The 25,140-nt window shown below is 38.1% G+C and overlaps 1 protein-coding gene and 1 pseudogene across 1 annotated transcript in view; both read right to left on the bottom strand.

The window, feature by feature from the left end:
• CDKL5 (cyclin dependent kinase like 5) overlaps nt 1-25,140 on the bottom strand; it is a 155,086-nt gene that overhangs the window by 93,021 nt on the left and 36,925 nt on the right. The window lies entirely within an intron of this gene.
• On the bottom strand, nt 21,543-23,804 carry LOC101349042 (gap junction alpha-1 protein-like; annotated as a pseudogene).

The raw sequence follows: 25,140 nt of genomic DNA, 5'->3' as shown, positions 1-25,140 counted from the left end.
ATTTCTGAAAATATCATTTACACTCATTACTTTTATGCACTTATGGTAGCTATTATATCTGCTGCTAGAGCTTATTAATAAATTTACTGAAAATATTTTGATAGTTGTAAAAAAAATAAAAAAAAGAAGAAAGACTCTGAAACTTGCTCTCGAAAAGAGAGCAGCTAAAGTGACAGGAAGAAATGATGAAGTTAAAAGCTGAACAAAAGATTTCAAAGGATGGCTTGAGAAGATGAAGTAAAGTATTATAATGAAATGTGTTAAGACCTAGAGTTAGAAAACCAAAAGGGAAGAAGATGCTTGGCATTTCTCAAGCTGAAAGAACTGAAGGAAAAATTCAAGTCTCGAGTTGCAATATTAAAGGATTCTATGGACAAACCATTAAACAATGCAGGAAGCATCAAAAGAAGATGGAAGGAATACACAGAGTCACTGTACCAAAAAGAAATGGTTGACATTCAATCATTTCAGGAGGCAGCATATGATCAGGAACCAACGGTACTGAAGGACAAAGTCCAAGCTGCATTGAAGGCACTGGCAAAAAACAAGGCTCCAGGAATTGACAGAATACCAATCGAGATGTTTCAACAAACAGATGCAGCCCTGGAGGTGCTCATTCATCTATGTCAAGAAATCTGGAAGACAGCTAGCTGGCCACCCAACTGGAAGAGATCCATATTTGTGCCCCTTCTAAAGAAAGGTGATCCAATAGAATGTGAAAATTATCAAACAATATCATTAATATCACATGCAAGTAAAATTTTGCTGAAGATAATTCAAAAGCAGTTGCAACAGTTTATTGTCAGGGAACTGACAGAAATTCAAGCTGGATTCAGAAGAGGGCGTGGAACAAGGGATATCATTGTTGAGGTCAGACAGATCTTGGCTGAACGCATAGAACACCAGGATGTTTACCTGCGTTTTATCGACTATGCAAAGGCATTCAACTGTGTGAATCATAACAAACTATGGATAACATTGCGAAGAATGGGGATACCAGGACACTTAATTGTGCTCATGCAGAACCTGTACACAGACCAAAAGGCAGTCGTTTGAACAGAACAAGGGGATACGGCGTAGTTTAAAACCAGGAAAGGTGTGTGTCAGTATTGTATCCTTTCACCATACTTATTCAATCTGTATGCTGAGCAAGTAATCTGAGAAGCTGGACTATATGAAGAACGTGGCATCAGGATTGGAGAAAGACTAATTAACAACCTGCAATATGCAGATGACATAACCTTGCTTGCTGACAGTGAAGAGGACTTGAAGTACTTACTGATGAAGATCAAACTACAGCCTTCAGTCTGGATTACGCCTCAACTTAACGAAAACAAAAATCCTCACAACTGGACCAATAAGCAACATCCTGATAAATGGAGAAAATATGGAAGTTGTCAAGGATTTCATTTTACTTGGATCCACAATCAACACCCATGGAAGCAGCAGTCAAGAAATCAAAGGACATATTGCACTGGGCAAATCTGCTGCAAAAGACCTCTTTAAGTGTCAAAAAGCAAAGATGTCACCTTGAGGACGAAGGTGCCCCTGACCCAAGTCATGGTATTTTCAATCACCTCATATGCATGCAAAAGCTGGACAATGAATAAGGAAGACAGAAGAACTGATGCCTTTGAATTATGGTGTTGGAGAAGAATACTGAATGTACCATGGACTGCCAGAAGAAGAAGCAAATCTGTCTTGGAAGAAGTACAGCCAGAATGCTCCTAAGAGTCGAGGATGGCAAGACTTCATCTCACATATTTTGGACGTTATCAGGAGGGACCAGTCCCTGGAGAAGGACATCATGCTTCGTAAGGGAGAGGGACAGGGAAAGAGAGGAAGACCCTCAATGAGATGGACTGACACAGTGGCTGCAATGATGGGCTCAAGCACAGCAACGATTGTGAGGATGGCGCAGGACTGGGCAGTGTTTCGTTCTGTTGTACGTAGGCTTGCTATGAGTCTAAATCTACTCTATGGCACCTAGCAACAACAACAACGGTCTCTGGAAAGATGTGCAAACACAGATGCTAGGGGGGACAGAGAGAACTGCAGCTCAGGCAGGGCCAGAGGATAGCTACTACAGTGAGGTGGCTGTCCATTTTTCAATCCCTGCGGGGATAGTCCAAGTCTTCTCCTACTCACTTTGGGATATTCTGCCCTATTCTGGTTCAGAAAGTTGAATAAATAGTATGAAGTTCAAGAGTATGCTTGTCAATCCATCCCTACTGATGAGACAAATTCTCCCCGGACTCTGCCAACAATCTTTGATATCTAGTTTCTTAATTTACAGAAGTGTTAGAAGTTTTGGTTTTGATTTTAAATATCTTTATGGGTATTTAATGGAATGGTAGGAGGTTCTACACCAAGCTTTATGCCTCACGTTACACCATCCTGAGATTTTGTACATAATATAGATATAGACAAGGAAGAAAAATATATGAAAACTAACTTGGAAGACTTTGTGTTTGAAATTTAATTTATTCACAAAAGCATGCCATTGCCCCCACAACGTCTGCGACAGAATGTCACCAGCTGCAGTTAGCAAGACAGGCATAATTTCCTACTTGTTTCAGTGTCATACTTTGCTTAAGCAATGAGGTAGTTAAAAAAGGCTGACATTTTAAACAACAAACTAAGAAACAGATAAATAATCCATTAACGATAATTCCATACCTTACCTTTAATTCTACCTCAAAATTGGAATTATATTGCTTTGGAGAGCCAAAAGAAAGACATTTTTAGATGAGGTTCCTGAATTGTACCGCTATCTCCATGACTGAACAAGCTATATCAAGGCATTTATTAACATTTCCCAGAATAAATTTCCTCAGCTGAAGAAAAATTAGAAAGAATGAAAAATGAAATTTTATGAGTAGTAACAAGTAGAAAAATATTTGGAGGATCTGTATTTCTTCCAGTGTTCTTAAGATCTCCACTCCATCAAAATCATGCCTCAATCACTAAATAACCATATTGGACACAGCAACACGTAACCATGAACTCACTCCTTAACTGACTGTCTAAAGCTCCCGAGTCACTGGCTTATTCCCAGTATTAATTGTCCTTCACTTAAGATTTTGGCAAAGCAACTAGTTAGTATTAACTCATAAAATTTACTAAGTTATTTTAAAAATGTAGTTACATAACTTGCTTTAATAATGCTCTGGAACAGTGAATTCTTTAAATTGATCATACACTGTATAAGGAAAGAACAGGAGTCATTGTTTTAAATGTTTTCCTCTGTAATTTCAAATATCCAACATGCATTATGGAACAGAACTAAAAAAAATATTGAGTTTATTTTATTCTACTATTCATGAATTTGAAGTCCTTGGGTGGTACAAGTGGTTAACATGCTCGGCTACTAACCAAAAGATTGGAGGTCAGAAGAAAGGCCTGGCAATCTACTTCAGAAAAATTAGCCACTGAAAACCCTATGGAGCACAGTTCTACTCTGACACACATAGGATCGCCATGAGTCGGAGTCGACTTGACAGCAACTGGAAATTCATGTAATTAAACCATTCCAAAGGTTATACTCTACAATTCATTCTCTAATTACTCTCAGAGGAAGCCCTTCCTTGGGAGAAATTCTTTATTTCTTCATTCAAATAGCAGGGAATACAACCTGACCACTAAGTAGTTTAGGTATTTCCATCCACATTTTATATGCAAACATCCCAAGTGTCTCACTGCTTTCACATACTGACAGACTGGGTTACTATTTCAGCAGAAGCCAAAACCCTACAAACATTGACACTGCCACTTTACAGACTGGTATTAAGACAGAGGTCCCCAGGCTGTGGAAAATTCCACTGCCTCAAGCAGCTTGCTTGGCATATCCCGTAGCTTTACATTAGAATCCTGGTTCCTTTGCTTAACTCTTGCCCCTAAAATAGAGGAAATTGGCAGAAACCGGAAATTGTCTCCATGTTGACATTCAGGATAACCCTTTAGCTCATTAAACACCTCATGCATAATAACCTCCCTGCCTCTGGGTGGAGTTTACCAGCCTTTTTCTGAAAATGCGATGCATGAAGTTACATGTAAACCCCACTGCACCTGTGTAGTATGATTAAGAATGTTGCTGATGTAACTTGTATTAACTTCCTACTTGTAACCCCCTTAAAAGTAAGCTTCCCCCTCGCGCTTGCTGAGCAGTCTTGGCAACAAAATAAAGGCGACTTTCTACTCTCCCACCTTGGTCTCTCGTTTATTGGCCGAGCAGAACCTGGGGCTTCCACCCAGCAACAGTATGGCGCCTGAAAACATACGCTTTGTTTTAGGTTGTTGTTCTGAGTACTTTTGTGCCAGGTCCCATGACTAGTGCTTTCCATGTATTATCTCATTTAATCTTCAAATCAATACTCAGAAGAGGATATTATCATTATGCTCATTCTACAGACGACGATACTAAGTTTTTAATGAGGTTCCATAATTTGTCCCAAGATCATACAGCTATAAGGCAGTAGAGCTGAGATGTCTAAACCCAGGAAGATTGATTCTGGAGGCGATTTTTCAATCACAACCATATTATACTGTTTTTGCAAACTGTATATGTAAGTTTTGTTGTGGAAAAGGGAGATTCTGAAACATACACACACAAAATGGGAGCGGGATGGATCATTGTTTCTCTTCTGTGTTCTTCTCAAAAATAAATGTTAGCACTAACAAAAATTTCAAATAATTTTCTAATAATTTCTGTTATAATATTTATACACTAAAAGTATGTGCAAATAATTTAATTATTTCTACCTAAATGACCATTTATCTTTATTCTGACTTTTATTTCATAAAAACCTTACAACATAACTCAGACTGAAATTAAAGTTATTTTTACATTATGAATAAAATTATCAAATGGGAGTAAATAAATTCAAGCTAGTATCTGCTCTATCTATAATACTTCTTAGAAATACTGAAGACAAAAGCATTTGTGTCAAGTATCAGAGAAATACAAAATACTGTCCATGATACACAACAATAAAAGCTGGATTTCTCCAAGAAATCGCTTAGATCTTTACTTGACTCGTATATGTATTACTTACAAAGTACCATAGTTTGCCAATACTAAAAGTCATATTAACTACTAAGTTGAAATACCTTCAGACCAAATGAGGAAGGAGACAACCTACAGCGAAGACGGGGGGCATTCCAGTCAACTGACAAATGTCTACTGGGCCCCCGCTCTCTGTAAGTTACATCCTATATTTGTCATGAGTAACTGAAGCTGTCTCATATACACAGAAGCTTACAACATGGTTATAATAATGTATGACAGGAAGCAAGTAAGTATAAAATGACTACAATGCCACTGGAGTTCAAAAGAGGTTTACCATGCTAATATACAGAAAAAACGTACAGCTCTTTCAGATTTAACAGTTGGTCGATCTCTCTCTCTCAAAGGTAAAATGTTATAAATATGGCTAAAATCCACCACCTTCATTCATTCCCATTCTCTCTCTCTCCCCAGATGTAACTGCTATCCTGAAGCTGGCGTGCATCATTCCCATGCACGTTTTTCTTACTACAAATGACTTTATCCATAAACAATTTACTATTATTTTGTATATTAAAAATCATGTAACTGGCATGTTATTGAATGAATCCTTTTTTTCTTTTAACACAGTACTGTGTATCTGAGATTGAAATATATAAATCTAGTTCAGTGGTTCTCAACCAAGAGCAATTTTGCCCTGCAGGGGACATTTGGCAATGTCTAGAGACACTTTTGGTTGTCACAGCTTGCGGGGGCGGGGGGTAGAGGCCAGGGATGCTGCTGAACATCCTACAATGCACAGGACAGCCCCTACCACAAAGAATTATCTAGCCCCAAGTGTCAAAGTACTGAGATTGAGAAACCCTGGTCTAGTTTATTCATTTTAACTGTTTCTGGGGTATTCCACTATAAATGTTCCCCCTTAAAAAAGAGAGACTGATCACTTGCTGAGGAGATCAGGAAAAAACTTTTACTAAAAAGACTAATATTTTGTGGAAAAAATTTTAATTGAAAATGAGATGATTAAAAGATTAATTCTCAAAAAATTATTAAAGCTATTAATCATGGCACTAAAATTTCTACACTCATCTCATTTTCATAAAACACTGATTAATTTTACAATAACTTTTATAATATGGCTCCATTAAAATCTTATACAGTGAAATAGACCAAGAGATATAGAAAAACACCATATTATTTACTTTTTTTGTTAAAAATTCAGGAATGTTTTCCATTTAGCCAAAAACAATTTAGCAGAGTCAAACTAAGTCTGTACCAATAGCAAGCAAAACTGCTACCAAGTTTCACTTTATGGAAATACTGTCACAGGAAATATTGGTGTAAACTCTAAACTGTTCATAATTTGCAATAATTTGTATGCTGAGAGTACGTTAAGAAAAGTCATACATATTAAAAAGCATTACAAGGAAAATTCATAATGTATCTACTTTATGCTCTGCCTCTGAACAGAGGACAGTGTTATGAAAATATTAATACATTATCAAGAACATGAGGCAGCATGTAACCAAAAAAGGAGGATATGAGAGGTGAGTCTTACAAAGAAAATATGCTTCATATACAAAACGAATGCCTTCACTCCAAGTCAGCAATAAAATTCCTACATAACAAACTCTAATTTCTCATTTGTTTCCATTAAATCATAAAATTTCTTCCACCCCCCTGGGCTGGATTTGCCCTCCATAAATCTTTTATTGAGACGTAAAATGAGAATGAATGGGCATATAATAGTTAGATAGAATGCCTAAATACAAAATTTAGATAGAATACCCTCATCTGCCCCCACTCAACCGGTCCTGTTGTCTGTCCCTGTATCTCAGTGAGTGAAATCACCAGTTGTGAGAGCCAGAAATTTAAGATCACTCTTGCTACCTCCCTCATCTGCACCCCAAAGCCATCCAATCTATGACTGAGTTCTACTGTTTTCTGTTTCCTAAATCTTTTTCAAATCAGCCCACTGCTGTTCTCTACCTGAACACAGCCCTGCCATCCCAATTCAAGCCCTTGGCACCCTCACCTGGAGTACTGTCTGGCCTGCTTACTCTCCAATACGTTCACCACTGGGCAACCAGAGTCTTCGTTTTTAAATGCAAATCTGATTTCATTCCCCACCATTCCTCTTAAAACCCTCCACCGACCTAAGGAAGACATCAAAGTGCCTTCCTGTGGTCGACAAGGGCAGTCCCGCTGACCCCAGTGAGCCTCTCCAGCCTCATCTCCCTAGGCTCTCCCTTGCTTGCTGAGCCCCAGCCATCCTCACCCCGCTCTTTCTGCTCCTAAAAAGCTTTCCCCTCCCTCATCCCATACTCTACATTATCCCTCAGCTCTTGGCTCAATCCTCACTTTGTCAGGAGCCTTCCCACAGCCCCATGACTAGGTCTGAAGCCCCCATACGCTCTCTTGGCACATGCTTCTTCAGAGCCTTATCTAAAGTTATGCCTTTACATATTTACATGACCACTTGATCAAGGACTGACTCCAACCCTAGACAGCAATCTTGCAGGTGAGAAATAAATATATGACTGATGCAAAAATGTGCTCAGCAAGAGAGGAAGCTCTAGTGCAAATGCTTTACCTGGAATGGATCACCAGTTCAAAACTTAGACCCTGCTGACCAGGGTCATCCTTCTTTTTGGACAACATTTACTATTTCACTGCAGCTTAACAGAGAAATGCTTTTCTTACCATAATTTTAAAAAAAAATTCCTATTCCTTAGTACACAGAGGATACAAATGAAACCAAAGCAAAGAAACAAAAAATAAGAACACAAAACAAATGCCCATATTTAAGTTTGTGTAAGGACAGTATATCCCAAGGAGACAGTAGAGTGGATCTGTTCCTCTACGATTTCGAATGCTTCAAGGAATGAAGACAATGCAAGGAAACATAAGATTCTTCGAAAATTCATTGGGCCCTCTCCAAAAGTCCTTTAGTGTGCAGGAATTTGAAGTAACTCTTAAAGTTCAGAAAGAATTATACTCTCTTGATTAAAAACCCCTTTTGCCACTTAGGGGGCCCTGGTGGTGTAGTAGTTAAGAGCTCAGGTGCTAACCAAAAGGTCAGCAGTTTGAATCCACCAGCCACTTCCTGGAAGCTCTATGGGGCAGTTCTACTCTGTCCTGTAGAGTCGAAATGGACTCGGTGGCAAGGGGTTTGTTTGTTTTTTTGGTTTTTTGCTACTTGACTCCTCTGGCCTCCTGCAGATCTTAAAAATCTACTGTTTCTTTTTTCTTTCTGTCAAAAACTCTGCTTTCTTTCTGTCAAAAACACCTTTTATAGCATTACCACAAAATAGTTGGATTTACTAGGTTGTCAACATTTATCAAGTTATATCAGAAGGTTTGCTAAATTTAAAAAATATTGTTATTTATGGATTTATTCCTCTACCCAAAACAATAAAATAAGGCTTATTATTCTCCCTCACTTTCAACTCTATTCCATTCTGTGAGAAAACTCGTGAGATTTCCTCTAGCCTGTCAAAAAGTAATAGGAAAACAGAGAAGTTACATAACTACTGCTATCTAACATTTGTATGATATGAGACATTTCCAGTGATGTGAATAGTCATGAGACTTGTCCATGGTTATAAGTTAAGTTGCTTACAGTGCTGTGCAGTAATATGACCACCAAATCCTCCATATAAGTCTGCTACAAACATATAGTCAGTCAACTTGTATTACTGGTGCTTTGGTGAAATGAAGGAAAAGAGATAATGCTTGGGCCAATCTCTCCTTTCTAGAAGGGAGATATAAGAACGTGAGTTTGGTGGGAACAGAAAATCAAAGGGAGAGGCTCTCTTGAAAATGTAAGCCACCTTCTCAAGGCAGTCACTGAACTTCCTGTACAGTATTTAAAATGAGGTCTCAAACAAACCATTTTTATTTTAATATTAGAAGTCAGAGTATCTGGTGGGGCTATGAGAATTGAGGCTACTTACATGGTTGGTATCTGAGTGACACAAATATAAGAATAAAATCACATAAAAGTCTAGGACTGTTTAGTTGATAAATACAAACAAACCCACACACCAAGAAAGCCTTTGTAAGCACTTCTAATATGGCGCAGTATAATTGCTAGTGGATCGAAATTAACCTGAAGGGACATTGGCTGATAACGTCAAAGAATTCAAGAATGATGTTCACACAGAACTATACACAAAATGGGTATGGTGTGTAAATAAAATTATACCTCAGTGAAGTTGATTTAAAATGAATCGTTTACAATTAATTTGCCTCAGTTACAAACTAATATAATGTTTCTATCCTATTTTAATATTTAGATTAGGTAATTAATAAAATGTTCACAGAGTAAAATGTAGTTATCAGGATGAAAAATGAGACGTCCAAAGAACAATTTTCCTGAACCCCTGTGGCAACTCTTTCAATAAAAAGAGCGGGACAGGTGAATTTTCAAAACAATCTAGCTCCATATTTATAGATCATACATAATTTGAGATACACTTGATTTTCTTATAACCCACACTTTCAATCATTACATATACCCAAAAAAACTCATTGCCATTGAGTCGATTCCAACTCATAGAGACCCCATACGACAGAGTAGAACTACCCCATAGGGTTTCCAAGGAGCAGCTGGCGGATTCAAACTGCTGACCTTTTGGTTAACAGCCTACCTCTTAACCACTGTGCCACCAGGGTTCCACATTACATATAAATGCCTTCTAACTACCCCATTTATACCAAATTCAGACTGCTGTATGTCAGCAAATGAATGAAAATTTCAAAGAGGAGATGGTGGCAATGCCCGCCACACAGCATTTCAGTTTAGTAGTATTAACCAGCTTGTCTATATTGTAGTTATTGCGTAACTGTGCTACTATTTTATTTCGTTTTGACCTTATTTTATAACAATGAGCAGATAATGAGGAAATGAAATTTTCACTTCTAGTGATCAAGTAATTCAGACAAAGATTAATTAGGCATCCCAAATGCAGGCCATCCCCAATCTCAATCAGGCAATCATTGGATGTAAGCTGTGCAACTGTGAAAGAGGACTGCAAAATTTAAATTTAACTGCTGTAAATGTGGCCGCAAGGACTATCTTGCTGTAGCAGTAGCAGTAATTTATAGCACACTAAATCTAAGATGTGCCAAGAAAATGTAGCTTCTTACTTTTCTGTAACTGATTTTAGCCTTGCTTTTCAAGTCTCCTGTCATGGATTGAATTGTGTTCCCCCAAAATATGTGTCAACTTGGTTAGGCCATGATTCCTAGTATTGTGTGGCTGTCCTCCATTTTGTGATTTTCATATGTGTTATAAATCATAATCTCTGCCTGTGGTTAAAGAGGATTAGGGTGGGACGTAACACCCTTGCTCAGGTCACATCCCTGATCCAGCGTAAAGGGAGTTTCCCTGGGTTGTGGCCTGCGCCACCTTTTATCTTACAAGAGATATAAAAGAGAGAATCAAGCAAAGAGGAGGGAGACTTCATACCACCAAGAAAGCAGAGCGCATCCTTTGGAACTGGGGTTCCTGCACGGAGAAGCTCCTAGCCTGGGGGAAGATTGATGACAAGGACCTTCCTCCAGAGCCCACAGAGACAGAAAGCCTTCCCCTGGAGATGATGCCCTGAATTTGGACTTCTAGCTTACTAGACTGTGAGAGAATAAATTTCTGTTTGTTAAAGCCATCCACTTGTGGTATTTCTGTTAGAGCAGCAGTAGATGACTAAGACACTCCCACTTTGACTTTAACTTGCATTCAATGGTAGTTTGGCCCTTTCTGGTTTTATCGTCTCTTTCAAAGGTGAAGCTCAGGTTTTCAAATTTTCTCCCTGCTTCTACCAAGATAGGAGCCCTGGTGGCACAGTGGTTAAGCGCTTGGCTGCTAACCTAAAAGGTTGGCAGTTTGAACCCTCTAGCTACTCTGTGGGAGAAAAGGCCCGGTGATCTGCTCCCATAAAGATTACGGCCTTGGAAACCCTATGGGGCAGTTCTACATGTCCTACAGGGTCGCTATGAGTCGGAATTGACTTGACAGCATTGGGTTCTATCAAGATGATATCTGGGTATTCGGATGTGGGTGGGGTTATGTAACTTCATTGTGGTAAGGGAGGGTCTCTCTGATAAACACACACACAGGCCCTTGTGCTGTCCCCTGGAGCTCTCTGGTCTCCAAGACAAAGCACCTTCTAGGCCTAGATCCCAGTCCTAGCCTGATGCAGCTGCTGGATTCCTTGAGGGCTGTCGACTCAGGTATGCTCTCAGAGCCCAGGGTTCGGGCCTAGCTGTTTGGGCTCTCAGCTTTAATTGGTGCTGAAGACATCTTGACTCCACAGAGTCTCATTTATAGCTGCAATCCGCTGCTAGCTAGTATTAGTATCAGCATGCCCCCCACCACAGCACCTCCACTGACAGGTTCACTGGCTTTCAATCCATCTATCAGGGGTGTGTGATAACTTTGGGATTCCTTAGAAACCACTCACAAGCTGAGGAGGCCTGGGAATCCTCTCTCTACCTAACCATACTTTGTCACATTTTCACTCTGCTGTCGCTGCTTCCATTGTGATGAGACAATCCTGCAAGGCACTTTCTCCCTGAGCTCCAAAAGGGGAATGGGGCATAAAACTCCTTCACTTTTGGCTTTATCCTCAACCTATCACTGCCACTCCCCAGTCAGAATATCAGCTCCCTGGGGTGGTGGGGGGTGGGGGAGAATGTCAAGACATATATATCTGACCACTTGCCTGTCTTAACTCTGCCTCTTCTTTCCACATTCCTTTGGCACCTGAAAGGGCCGTCTTTCACTCCTGCTTTAAGTCTCAAAGGTATTTCCCCTACAAAGCGGCATTCAGCCTCCCATCCTTCCTGGGGTCATGATGCGAGAACAGGTCAAGAGAGAAAAACCAATTTTTTAATAAAAGAGACATTAGTAGGTATTCAAAAACTATTATCCCTATTAAATATATAAAGATTTAAGTTATAGGGATAGAAGGAAAAGCAAAGAAAAGTTTTCAGTTATGGACTGATGACCAACATAAAAACATATGGTCCAAATGAAAAGAAAAATCTACTGTTTGTTTGAACTAGTGATAGAGATACAGCTTGCTCCAAATTCCTTTACTGGGGAAGGACTGACTGTGGCTAACTTTCTCATGACCAATTTTTCCAGTAAGTTATATAGATACCATCAAAGTCGGCACACTTCACTTTTGCAGACATTTGTGGGTAAACATAATGAACAGATAGCTAATATAGTCATGTGCTGCTTAACATCCACAACATGTTCTATGAAATACGATGTTATGTGATTTGGATGTAGTACGAACAGGCCTAAATCGTGAGCAACAGCATTCACTGATTTTCCACCTTGCTGTTATTTAATAACCTTTTGTTTCACTTCCAAATTGATACTTCTCCTTTGCCTCTTGCTGCTGCTATCACTAGCACTGGTTTGCTACGTTTGGGAGCCATGACGCACTTCACAGTAATATTTTCGAAAGAAAATTAAACAGAGAAGAAAACATAACACTCGAGCGACACGCGACACACGAGATTGGATGCTGCTGCCTACGAGTCGAATTGTACACTGTTATAAAGTAAACTTTTTATTTGTAAATAGAGAAAGTTCACATTAAAATAATGATAGAAAGTACAGTACATACGTAAGTCAGTAACAGGTGGTTGCTATGACTGTCAAGACATATATTATTGGTTATATATGTACTGTACCCTTATATGCCTGGCAGCACAATTGCTTTGTTACAAGAGACATGAGATACATGCGTTGCATGCAGGAAGGCTATGTTCGGTTACGTCCGCTACGTCCCGTTCTCTGATCAGGATCTCTGAACTCTATTATAACCTTATGGGACCACGGACGTATATGCAGTCTGATGTTGCTAGTAGCCTATGTTATGCAGCACATGACTGTAATAATATAGCTACTACAGAACCAGATTGCTCACTGCTTCCTGGAGACTGTAACAAAAACTAGACCCATGAGCACATGCTTATATCTTCTGTTGAAATTAGAGGCAGTACTGTATTTTTATGCAAATTTAACATGGTACTTCTACATTTGTTTGCCAACTACACCCCCCACCAAGGTATTTTCGTAAGTGTGCTAATTTTTTCACATTTTTGTAAATGCCGCTATGCCAACTTGTTTTACATGTTGCTGTGAAAAAAAATCAGCATAGCACGCTTACGAAAATATGGGGGGGGGGGTTGGCAAAAAAATGTAGAAGATGCGCGTTATTTACATATAAATACAGTATATCTAAAATGCTTATAAATTAGTGCTTAAAAATCTGATTCTATTTTGCTTTTATTCACCAATAAGCTGATAAATTGTACATGTGCATGTATATAAAATATAAAATTTGTAATTATTAATTTTTTGGCAACTACCCTAATTTTCCTTTAAAATAAGAAAATGAGAATACTGAAATCTCGTAAAGAAAGCTTAGCGATTAATCAATACACCAAAGTTTAATTTTTTCCAATTCATGAGAAATATAGCTAGGATTTAAGGAAACTGGCTTAATGAAACTGTGCAGTTCAAAAGAAATCCTGCTCTGTATAATACCTTCAGGCTACTAGGGGACAAGGTCCTCAAGTGCATTATTATTATGACACTGCCAAGATGTGAACGGCTGATAGGCATAGCAAAAGAAAACTTAGCAACTTTCTATTCAAACCGAAGTGGATTACTTCCAGGGTAATGATTTGCTAAAATAGTTTACAGGAATCACATACACTGTGGGAAAACTAGAAAAAGCCAGATTCTCTTTCTCTTATCTGAGATGAGTACCAAATATAAATCAGTAGCCTGTAATATTTTTCAAAGAGCTATGACTTGTTTGCCTTTATATCCAAGTGCCCAGCATTTTATCTTACATATGACAGATGTCTGCTGAGTCTAACTGTACCATATTGTTACCCAGGCATGGAAAAGGAACCGTTTACCAGCATCATATAAGGAAGCTTGACAACCACATATATGCCACCTCAAGAGTTAAAACCAAAAATAAGCGGAGGAGGGGGGAAAAAAAAATTCTCAAAGTGGCAGTGCCCTTGAAACAAGAGTGGAGCGTAAGTCTCAAGCAGTTCAACGTTTCAAGAGAACTAATTAGCCAAAGAACACTACGAGCCCAAACAAAACTTCTGTGTGTCTGGTTACTTGATGTCAAATATATCACTGAACTGTTGTAGTTAAAATAGTCATCCAATAATTTTCTCTAAAGGCATCAGTGACGTCATCAGCTTTGCACATAATAGATACTTATAATATAACTCTGCTGTCAATCCCAGGGTTCAGGAAAAGATATATTACATATCATCAGCTTGGCGGCTCTCAAAGGCTTTCAGGATGAAGTTTAAATTCCGTGCTTTACCTCCTAACATTTAAGAAAAAGCACCCTTGCTCCTGTTATACCTATTTGCAGTTTCTCAACCGAGCCTTCACATACACTTGCTTTTATTTGCTCATACTCGGTCTCAAGTATTCATTCTCCATTCATTCATTTATTCAATCAACAAACATTTTCAAGCTCCTACTATGTGATGGGAGCCCTGGTGGTGCAGTGGTTAAGAGCTCGGCTGCTAACCAAAAGGCTGGCAGTTCGAATCCACCAGGCGCTCCTTGGAAACCCTATGGAGCAGTTCTACTCTGTCCTATAGGGTCGCTATAAGTCAGAACGGGTTTGGTTTTTTTAGTTTTTTACTATGCGATAGGCACTGTGCTAAGGACTGAGGATACACAGAAAACAAGACAAAGGGGAGTCCTTGTTCTTATGGAGTTTATACAGTAAAACCTGCGAAAGCCGGAACCTGTGTGAGGCAGAAACCTGCCAGGGAAGGAAAACTCAAGTATTTTCCACTAAAATGAGCAACACGAAAGTGGTTTAAGACTGCACCTTGTCAAAGGCAGAAAACTTGCGAGACCTAGAAAAACAAGACAGTCCTGTGGAGTTCTGGCTCTCACAGGTTTCACTGTATTCTGGAGGGAAGAGACAAGTAAGTAAACAAGTAACAGAACAAGAAGATAATGGTAACTGCAATAAAGAAAACAAAACAGGGTGATTCAACAGTGTATCTTCGTGGAGGAGTACCTGAAGATGTCATATTTTAGTTGTTACTTAAATGACAAGAAGACAGCCCCTGCTATTTCTAGCTCATTCCTTTCTGTCCTTCAAAATCCTCCTTCAGGAAGCACTGCAGGACTCCCTAGCTTGTTTTTGGGGCTCCTCTTTTGTGATCCCTAGCACCTTATGCACACCTCCAGCAAAGCACTGGGCCTCACTCCCAGTCCAGACCCTAATGAAGATCTGTGAGGGTAGTACCACTGTATTTAACTCTGTGCTCCTAAGGTCTAGCAGAAAGACACTCTAAAGAAGCAGGATGGATGAGTATGGCAGCTCAGCTGTTCTAAGTACATCTAATGAAACTTACAGTGACCAAGAAGGAATGAGACAACGGGCACACTGTGTCCAAGGCAAGCTTAAAATTTAACATCTGCAGGAAATTTTGTAATGCCAGAATTGGACTAATTATCTCACCCAAAAAATAATCAATAAGATGGTATTATCACTGCTTAGAAAATGGGGTGTTATGAAAAACAAACTTCCAGTTCTAAAAAAAAAATGAACAGCTGGTAGCCTATTAATTAATATATGTTAATGAGGGATAAAAAGGCAAAATGGGCATATAAATGAGATATGTAAATTATTATGCAATGAAAAATATCTCAGAAAATAAAGTCTGGAGTATTACCTTGTTAAAAGGACAAACCACCTGAATTTTGAAATGAATGATCTGTTTGTTTTATATTTTCATTCTCTGACAGCCTGTAAACTCCTCAAGCCTTTCCCTTCTAGAATGTGGGCTCTCTACACTATCACCAATCATGTTCTTCTCATCCTTTATCCCAAATATGCAGTAGGACTCACTACAGTAGGTGCTTTCAAAATGTCTGTTCAATGAATTAATTGTGAGTTTTAAAGCTTACTCCTGTGGTTTATGCTGAGCTAGAATTAGCAAGGATTCTTTTTTTATATCAACAAAGAATTTATTCAAACAGCATGGATAACTCAATAAGAATCTGAAAAAAAACCCGCTTCAGATAAATCACATAGTGGATACATGCCTGTGGAAATTTATGAAAAATTTATGCAAATTAGTAGATGACTTTAGGATAAATTATACATTTTTCTCTAAACAAAATACGGCAGAAAATTTATATTCAACACTCAGTGTTTACAAGGAATAGAACAAACTGTTAGATTACAGTACGAAGTACAGAGAATATGTATGTAAATGAAACTTGATTCCATATTTTAAATGAATGGAAAACTTTAAATATTTTCACTGAAAAGGCAAGGTAAAGGGCAGCATGAATCTTTTCTGAACAGAGAAACTTGGCTACATTATAACTGCTTTACAATAAGCCCTTAGAGTTTAAATTTAATGGCATGAAGTCAGATATTTATATAATGACTTGTGAATCACATCCCTTCTAGTTGGTCTACTACCTGGATTTGAACAAAAAGGCACCTAAAGCAATAGGAAATATCACAAATGTATTTAAAAATGTAATATACAATAGATTATATAATCAGAAATAATCTGGTTAAATTTTCTATTGAGACCTCAACAACCAAATAAAGAAAGCAAGAACTTTATAACAAAACGATTATTTCCTCCTTGCAGAAACACACAGAGAAAAATCTGATTCTTAGAGCTATACTCCAAACAGCTGAAAAGATATATACTGGTTAAATTATGTAAGATATGTACTGGTTAAATTATTTTTCATACTCCAGTTGCCAGATCTATCTAGGTGGTTTTGTAAGAAAGAAAACAAAAACTGTTTCTAATTAGAAACGTTCTTTAGCAACATTAAATTTTGTAATATTGCTTCGAACCTCAGAAGCACTTCTTTCACATACATACGATTTTGATTTCAAACAATAAGAAAGCAAAGTGAAATTCAAAGGTTGTCACACATCCAGAATAAGGGTAAGAACTTCAGCTCAGGAGCCAAGACTGCCTGTATTTGAATCCTGGCTCTACCACCTACTAGCTGAGTGACCGCAGGCAAGTTACTTAACTTCTCTGTGCCTCGATTTTCTTTTTGAAAATTGAGTCTAACAATATCACTTACTCCTGAGGTTGCTATCAGGATTAAATGAGAGGATGCAAGTAAAATGCTCAGAACAGGAGTTAAGTGTCATCATTATCATCAAGAAAGTTCAAAATGCTCTGCTTTTGGGCATTCCCAAATCACCAAAGCAAGTTTCCAAAGGAACTCAGAGAGCATGAGGTTGTGTTTTTGAGGTCTGGCTTCTAATGCCCCTGAGGGTAATTTAAAAAATTCAGTCCTTCCTTTTTATAAAGCCAAGACTCCCAAAGACTCCCAAAAGTAACAGGGCTGAAGTTCCCTTTCAATGGACCAATGTCAAGGTGGGCTGGGGTTTCCAGGATTGGGAGGATAACAGGGCAGCAGCTCTGCATAAGGCAGAGGGGTGTCTAGGACTTCTGACAGTGGTGGTACTTGGAGAGATTCATTTCCAGTGATGCTGGAAGAACACAATACAAACTGATATACTCAGACAATACAAGTAAATCAAGATGAAATACTAAAAATTCCTCAAGACTAGAAAAACAAGAAAATGAAACCAACAGGGTCTCACTGACATATATAAAACACTACACCCAACAACATCAGAATGCACATTTTTTTCAAGTGACCATGCAACATTCACCAGTTACTCCAATCCTAGGCCATAAAACAAACCTCATCAAATTTTAAAGAACTGAAATCCTACAGAGTATATTCTCTGATCAAAATGGAATCAAATTAAGTATCAGTAAGAGAAAGACAACAGGAAATATGTAAACACTTGGAAACTAAACAAAACCCTTCTAAATAACCCATGGGTCAAAGAGGAAGTTTCAAAGAAAAATTTAAAATTTCATAGAACTGAATAAAAATGAGAATGCAAATCAAAATACGTGGGGTGCAGCTAAAGCAGTACTGAGAGGGAAGTTTATAGTACTAAAATGCATACAACAGAAAAAAGGAAAAATATCAAATCAATAATCTAAATTCTTACCTCAAGACTAGAAAAATAAACCCAAAGCAAGGAAAAGGAAAGAAATAACAAAGAAGCTAAAACAATCTTGGAAAAGAAGAATAAAGGAGGAACCATCCTACCTCATAATTAAGGCCTACTATATAGCTTCAGTAATTAAGACAGTGTGCTATTAATGGAAGGATGGACACACAGGTCAATGGAACAGAACTGAGAACCCAGAAACAGACACACGCAAAAACGCCCAACTGATTTTTGACAAAGGGACAAAAGCAATTAAGTGAAGGAAGGATGGTCTTTTCAACAAATAGTGCATGATCAACTGGACATCCATAGGGGGGATAAATACACCTCCACCTAAACTTCATACCTTATATAACTCAAAATGGATCACAGACTTAAATGTAAAATGTGAAACTTTAAAATTTTTAGGAAACAAAACATAGGAGAAAGAGTAGCTGCTGAGACTGCTTATGTACAACCAAATACCTCATGGGATTTGGTTCCTTGGTTTGGAGGTTTGGGGTCATGGTTTCATGAGACATCCCAGTTAACTGGCCTAATAATGTGTTTAGTGCTTCTGTTCTACCTCCTAGTTCGTTGTGTAGTGCCTGGAGTCTTAAAAGCCTGCAAGTGGCCATCCAAGGCACAACAATTGTTCTCTATTCACCTGGAGCAACAGAGGAAGAAGGAGAGTTAGGAATAGGAGGAGGATATGGAATGTGTAGCTAATTGCCTCCATCAACAACTGCCTCCTCTGCCACGAGACCAGAACAACTGGATGGTGCCCGGCTACCATTACTGAACATTTTCATCAAAGACTTCAAAGAAGAATCCTGATCAAAAGGGGGAAAATGCAGAATAGAATTTCAAATTTTCATGGACTCCAGACTTTCTGGAGTCATGGAGGGTGGATGAACCCCTGAAACTGTTACCCTGAGACAATTTTAAACCTTAAACCAAAAATAACCCCTCAAGTCATTTTAAAACCATAGTTTAGCTTAACTCGTAAAAAAGGTCTGCCTTGAGCATTATGCTCTTTTAAGAACTATCTATATGGGATCAAACTGACAATAGCAAATTGAAAGATTAGACAGGAACCTTAGGGGACGGTGAGTTTACGTTAATGGAGGAGGAATAACTCAGAAAAGGAGGATGAGAATGGCTGCACAACTTGAAGAATGTAATCAATGTCACTAAATTGTACATGTAGAAACTGTTGAACTGGTATATGTGTTGCTGTGTATATTCTCAACAACAAGAAAATAAATAAAATTTAGGGCAAAAAAAGGAAAAACTGGGTAAGGATCATAAAAAATAATTTAGGATTGGTGAACACACACACACACACACAAAAAAAAAACATAGGAGAAAATTTTCAGGTGCTAAGGCTAGACAAAATGGTCTGAGACTTGGAACCAAAAGCACAATCCATAAATGGAAAAATTGGTAAACTGGACTTCATCTCAAGATTAAAAACTTCTGCTCTGTGAAAGACTCTGCTAAGAGAATGAAAAGATAAGCTACAGACTGGGAGAAAATATTTGCAAACCACATATATATTATACATTCAATATCTAGAATATATAAAGAACACTAAAAACATTCAAAAAAAGTGAAAAACAAACAAAAAAGCAATCCAGTTAGAAAATGAGCACAAGGTATGAACAGATATTTCACCAACGAAGATGTGCAGATGGAAAATAAGCACGTGTAAAGACATTCAATATCATTAGCCATTAGGATAATTCAAACTAAAACCACAATGAGATATCATTACACTTGTTATCAGAATGTCTACAATTAAAAAAAAAAAATGACACCAAATGCTGGTGAGGATATGGAGAAGCTGGATCCTTCATATGTTACTGGTGGGAATGTAAAATGGTATAGCCACACTGGAAAAAAAGTATGGCAGTTTCTTATAAAACTATACATGCACTTACCATACAACCCAACAATTACACTCTTGGGCATTTACCCCAGGGAAAAAAAATCTTATGTTCACAGAAAAACCTACAAACGAATGTTCACAGCAGTTTTATTAATAGCCCCAAAGTGGAAGCAAACCAAAGGTCCCTCAACAGGTGAATAAACTGTGGTACCTACATACCATGGGATACCACTCAGCAATAAAAAAAGAACTATTGGTTCACACAACCACTTGAATGGATCTCAAGGGAGTTATGCTGAGTGAAAAAAGCCAATCTCATTGAAACAGAATACCTGGAATGATAAAATTATAACGATAAAGAATAGATTAGTGGTTTCCAGGGATAGGAAGAGGGGGATAGAAGGATAGAAGAAATTCTTGTGAGACAACTGTCCCTTATTTTTTTTTTTTTTAACAAAAAAACTAGCTTTTTTTTGGGGGGGGGTGAAAATATACACAGCAAAACATACACCCATTTAACAATTTCTACATGTACAATTCAGTGACATTGGTTACATTCTCCATGTTGTGTCACCAGCCATCTCTTCCATAGGACACGCTCCTACACACACAGACAAATGATTTTTAAATATTGAGCATGGCCTGCCTCCCTGACTCTAACTCAAAAAAGGTTAAGCAATATCCAAAACCAAAAAAATCAAACCTGTTACCAACAAGTCAATTCCAACTCATAGCAACCCTATAGGATACAGCATAACTGCTCCACTGGATTACCAAGGAGTGGCTGATGGATTCGAACTGCCAACCTTTTGGTTAGCAGCCAAACACTTAACCACTGCACCACCAGGGCCCCAGTGATATCCAAGGTGGTTAAAAAGTGCTTACAGAAACCATGAACTAAATATGAAGAGGAGTTGAGGCATGATGACAAAGAAGCGATGGTAAAGATATGATGCAGGTGGATATTTTAAAATATATATATATATATGACTACCTGAGATTTGCAAATGCACAGAAAGTCTTCTTTCTGTGGGCCTTGTCTAAACATTTAACTGACACCAAGGACGAAAAAAACAGCACAAGTCCACTGACACCTGGAGGGTTAGGCCTAGAAGAAAGTTTACCTTCAAGGTACAAATTTTAACAATGGAATGTTTTAGCAGGGGTGTAAGGACAGTTCTAGGTCTTTAATTGTGGAAAAGAAATAAAATGTTCAGGAACTATTTTTTCCTATAAAAGTTATTTCAATTTATGGGTGAAACAAAAAATTATTTTGCCACAAATATCATTCACTCTTTCATAAACACTGAACCATCCCCCAAGAGAGTGTGGGAGAGAAAAAGCCCCTACCTATGCATCATCTAATTCAACTTTTTTTTAGAATTTAAATTCTTCGAATCAATTACTTTAAATACCAACATGTACCTCCCATAATCCCTCTCTCTCCACCCTTTTACCCAACCAAAACCAAAAACCCACTGCCGTCGACTCATAGAGACCCTATAGAACAAAGTAGAACTGCATCATAGAGTTTCCAAGGAGTAGCTAGTGGATTCGAACTGCCGACCTTTTGGTTTGCAGCCAAGCTCTTAACCACTGTGCCATTAGGGCTCCCCTCTTACCCAGACACCCTCAAAAGAATCCTGATATTCTAATGTCTCTGTATATGCTAAGCCTCATAACTGAGGTTGCTGAATACTACCTCCACTGGAACAAAGGTGCACTTTCTACTGCATCTTTTTTTCCTGTCACAATTGAGCAGAATCTTAATGCTTTCCAGCATGTATCTAGAGCTCTAAGTTATCAGGCTGAGGTCTGCTGCTGGCATGACTACTAGCTCTGCAGGAAAGCTGCTGGTCCCCAGTGGCTAGTGGCTATAGCTCATGCCCAGCAGCTAGAGTTTTTAGAACTCTGGTTATCATCAGGGAAATCTAAAGGCTATGCATGAGAGTTGGAGATGGTGCTGCCTGCCTATCTCATTGGATTTTGCTATGCACTGTAATTAGCACTGTTTTGTTCACTTCCTTGTTTGTCATAACAGTAGCAGGAAGAACTGTTTCTATCTCCAGTAACCAGCTTGTCCCCGGAAGGAGACATGGGTGAGAGTGAAACAGTTGGTGAGGAACGGCCATTGAAATAAGCATGCTGTGGAGAATCTTGGTCTTTGGAAGGGCTCTGCAGACTACTCGTACTGTGGCAAAGATCACTCTGTTCCTTCAGATGATCTTTAATGCTCTTGAATATAAGACACAGAATAACTCAATGATATTCAAGGCAAGAGACACCATCAGCATGAAGATGATGAAGATGCTTTTCTCTGTGGGGTGAGAAAGGAAGCAGTCCACCTGATGAGGGCAGGGATCTCTTTTGCAAGTATAAACTGCATTCAGGCTGAATCCATAGAGGTACCACTGGATCAGCAAGAAGGCCACCTAAAAAACAGAGGTGAATAAGACACTGATAATGTAGGTTTGCAGCAAGCCTCCTGGCAGTTTTACCTTACTGTGTTCTTCAATATCAAACTTAAACTTCTTTTATTTCAGTTTCTTGCAAGTGCATCTACACACTGACAACTTCAGTTTGGGCAACTTTGAGTTCCTCCTCTCTCATGTTCAACTTCTCTTCTTTTCACATCACATAGAACACGTGAGCCAGGTACAAGAGTGTGGGTACAGACACAAATATGATCTGTAGGACCCAGAAGTGCACATGAGAGATTGGGAAAGACTTGTCATAGCAGACATTTTTACAACCAGGTTGTCGAGTGTTACAACGAAAGGCAAATTGCTCGTCATCCCAGGCTGACTCAACCGCTGTCCCCAGTTCTGAAAAAGAAAAGGAATGAGAGCCACACCTTCCCTCCAGCTGTGGAATATGCTTGAAACTTGTCCATGAGTTGGCCTAAGGCACTCCAGTCACTCATGTTGCCTGGGCGCTGTTCTTCGCTTAAAAGAAGTAGGCACGCCAAGTGATTGCACTCCTTGGAGGATGCAGCAAAATGAAAAAGTAAGTTCAATCACTCAGAACTGTCTATTTAAAGTTTAAAAGCGAGGTGCTGTTTCATACTTTCCTCACTCCTTCCCCTAATGAAAGGAAGTTGCTGATACCTCGGGTAAAAGCTTATGTCGATTAATTTTTATACATGGAGAGTCAGTACTCTTAAATAAGGACATGCATGTGTCTATAATGGGGCAAGCTACCTAAATGGGGGAATGAAATAGACAAATCTAAAGGCTTCTTTCAATTCCAGGATAAAACAATCTCCAAAAATAATGCCTCAAAGACAGAAACTGAATTAATAAATCATACTCATTATGTTGGCTGATTCACATTCAGAAGTATTAGAGCCAAGATCTCCCAAATGGATAATGATATTCATTGAACTATTATTGATTCAGTGCCTACTAGGTGCCAGGTACTGGTTCCTAGTGGTGAGTAATTCCTCTACTTCTGGAATTCACAATCAACTGGGGAAATAGATAATTAAAAGTACAGTATTTTAATGAATCTAAGACACGATCGATTGGAAGACAGACATTATTTTACTTACTACTCAGAAAGAAATCAAGGCCTCCAGTTTAAGATGCATCTCAATTTCAGAAATGCAAAAAAAAAAAAAAGGGTGTCCCAGAATCAACAAAAAAGGCTAAGTGAGCAAGTGAATATACATATAACTTTATATAAGCACCAAAAAAGAAAGAAATAGTAGGCAGTGACAGAGAATACTGTGAAGAAACCCAGACCAGACGGGATAGAGTCCACCAGGCAAAGAGTAGAAGAATTGCTACAGGTGAAGGAGGAGCATATGCCAAGATTTTAACTGTGCCACTACTAAAGACTTGCTATTCTTTATCGATTTCCTTGATAGAGTCCTCATTTTTTTATAAGAAAGGTTTCTATGCAAAAGCATAGGGAAAGGTTTATGGCCTCTATTTCAGAGCATGCTAGACAAATGGATCTTACCTTAAAATGGATTTTAACTAATTGATTATTACATGACAAAAATTAATTCTTTTCAGCCAAATCCTTCCAAATACAGCATCAACTCATTTTAAAACAAATTTTATTTAGTGTTCTAAAATAACATTCATGATATCTAAAATTTTAATTCTCTCTCTTCAAATGGGATGGGGTTGGGGGGGGGACTTTAGCTCCCAAACATAAATGTTCATTTTAAACAACTGGCAACATTAAAAGAGAAAGTATTTCTTAAAAGTAAACATGTTATGGGCTTGTCATCTAACAAGCAATCTTAACTACCATACAGCTGATTTGTTTTGTGGTTTAATGGCTGCTCCTCACAGTGGATTCAGTAAGAAAAATAAAACTTAAAATGAAACCTAAAAAAATGTCCAGGGTAATGTAATTTACAATGTCTCAATCGCCTGAGGCTGGTTACAACTTTTATTCAAGGATAAGAACTGAAGCCTCCCCAATGGAATCTTATAGCAAGTAATCAAATTATAAGGCTTTCAAGCACACACAGTACTTTCTTGGTTGCTTAAATAACACATTTTGGACAAACTGTCCTCTATCACACAGATTTTGAAAAGTAATCCTATTAAGCTAAAGTCAGCAAGAGCTATAGTTTATAATTAATACATTCTTCAAGGTTAATTGAAAATAAACCACTGCCAGCATAAGAGTTCTGCATTTATTCTTATTAGTTTTTCAAATTTAAATACTGCTTTAGTTTACAGAGATTGCAAAGGGCCTTAGAAAATTGAGTTACTTCTTCAAAAACAAATGGGGTGAAATAAAAACAAATGAAGGTTAAATAAAAGGATCCCCAGAACCACTTTAACATGGTTTATAAGAAGGCATTTGATAAAAGAGAAAACAGGGTTTTTTTATTTTTTTTGGGGGGGGAGTCAATATATATATCAATATATATAATAATAATTCTATAATTCTAGCTAATTTAGGGCATGGTTATTAACAATTTTCTAGAACTAGATAAAGTCCTTGAATTTTTAAAATATTTTGTTCTGAAAAAGGACTTCCTAAGCATGTGAGATTATACAGATCTGAGATTCAAAGGGATGGAAATAACTGAGAATGAATCATCTCAGCTAAGCAAATGGCTCAGAGCAAAGTTAAAAACCTTTTGCTGAACATTATTTTTAAACAGGACAAGATATTTCTAATTTTAAAATATAAAAGAA

The sequence above is a fragment of the Trichechus manatus genome, unplaced genomic scaffold (genome assembly GCF_000243295.1).
Source record: "Trichechus manatus latirostris isolate Lorelei unplaced genomic scaffold, TriManLat1.0 scaffold00100, whole genome shotgun sequence".
NCBI classification, from domain to species: domain Eukaryota; kingdom Metazoa; phylum Chordata; class Mammalia; order Sirenia; family Trichechidae; genus Trichechus; species Trichechus manatus.
The sequence above is the reverse complement of the archived record's forward strand: the minus strand, read 5'-3'. Positions and strand labels throughout refer to the sequence as shown.